Raw genomic sequence first — 1,633 nt, forward strand, 5'->3', positions numbered from 1 at the left:
ACTTGTGTTATTGACAAGTGGATTTTTTTTAATGATTTTTAAAAATTTATTATTATCATTATTTAAAATTTGACCAGAGAGAGAAGGAAAGTGAGAAAGCAACCTGCGAGCTCTAGGACTTTAACTATGGCCAGCCATGTGGGAGTCCAGTGTCCTAAGAACCATGCCACCTACCAGCCCCAAGTGTTTATTAATTATGTTCAATTCCATTAGAGAAAATGAAATCAGATTAATTGTAGCCCCACAATAGTCTGAGATAGCACTGTTATTCCACATGTTACACTGGGCAGACTCCTCCCGGGACTCAGCATTGGTTTCTTTTTACATATTTATGACCAGCTCCTGAAACAGAGCACTGCAACTGGAAGTCCTCAATAACTGATTGCTGGTTGCAGGGAATGAGTTTCCCTGTATAAACTGTGTAACGGTAATTTCAGGCCCTGGAAAGATCATAACAGCTAGCCATACACAGTGAAACTTTTGCATCCAAAGCCTGTCATTCCCAGCTGTAGTACCTTCCTCAAACCCCTGCTGGCCTGTGTCTTCTTCTGTAGCAAGATTGTCAGCTACAGGATGGATAAAATTTCTCTGCACTTCCCCAAATCCTAGGAGTCAATCATATCTGCAAACCCAAAACAAGACAATAGCAATCGATTGTAAGAGGCTAATTCTAACTCTATTGTAAATTGCTTATCTTAGAGCCTCCTTGTGAAAGCTCTGATTCACAAACCTGGGTTACTTTGATAACATCCTCTGGTCAAGAACTGTTGAGAAGTAATATTATCAGGGCTCCAGTTTAGTGGTGGGGACAGTTGCTGGGAGGAAGGGGGCGTAGTGATTTTCTTGACTTCCTTGTTTGGAGTAAACTTTGGCAGCATCTGATGTCTAAGATATTTGCTTTTCCATCTTCTTGGGAGCTTGTTGGGAGCTCTCTGGCTTGCCAGAGAAAACATATCTAAAAGAATCACGACGCCAAATCACAGTCATTCCCTTGGGTCCCCAAACCTCACCAGACTCCAGAGAGAGAAGGGCGAAGCTGAAATAGAAAACAGAGTGAGCGGGTCAGCGGCTTCCAGGAAATAGCCTGAGAGACAAGGATTTGGGCACCGGCTCACCAGGCCCCATATCTGCACCCTCTGGACTTGGATTGCAGATGGGGCAGTTGCGAAGACTCCCTGTCTCCGCCGTGTTCCTCGTGCATTAGCTGACGCTGGGTCCCCACGCCTGCTGCTGGCGCGCTCCGCTTGCAGCAAGCGGCGGGTCTACGGGTGACAGCGCGCGGTGTGGCCCGGGGAGGGGAGGAAGTCTAGCTCGGATTGCGCGTTCCGCCGGTTGGGAGCTCCCGGGACATAGCCGGCGGAGCAGCCCAGCGGGTCGAGCCATGACGGATGCCAGCAACAGGAAGGAGGGCTTCAAAAAATGCCGGAGCGCCACTTTCAGCATCGATGGCTACAGCTTCACCATCGGTGAGAACTTTCCACCCTCTGCGTGACGCCTGGCTTGGGCAGATACCCTTTCTAGTGGCGGCAAGGGTCCCTTTATAAGCGCAGTAGGAGCGGGGATCCGGGTTGGGGTGGACCCAGTGGGCACTTCCTGGGCATGAGTCCCTGGAACAGCAACAGGGCCCGGGAAA

At 49.4% G+C, this 1,633-nt stretch overlaps 1 long non-coding RNA gene across 1 annotated transcript in view; it reads right to left on the bottom strand.

Annotated features, from left to right (window-relative positions):
* Positions 1-255: 255 nt before the first annotated feature.
* Positions 256-1,633, bottom strand: part of LOC102485499 (uncharacterized) — a 27,185-nt gene continuing 25,807 nt past the window's right edge. Inside the window, exons 4-5 of the long non-coding RNA XR_337779.1 lie at positions 731-1,036; positions 256-622 (exon numbers count right to left, since the gene is read on the bottom strand). This is a non-coding gene — a long non-coding RNA (uncharacterized LOC102485499). The remainder of the gene's footprint in view (positions 623-730; positions 1,037-1,633) is intronic.

Source organism: Tupaia chinensis, unplaced genomic scaffold, assembly GCF_000334495.1.
Source record: "Tupaia chinensis unplaced genomic scaffold, TupChi_1.0 Scaffold149666_1, whole genome shotgun sequence".
NCBI lineage: Eukaryota > Metazoa > Chordata > Mammalia > Scandentia > Tupaiidae > Tupaia > Tupaia belangeri.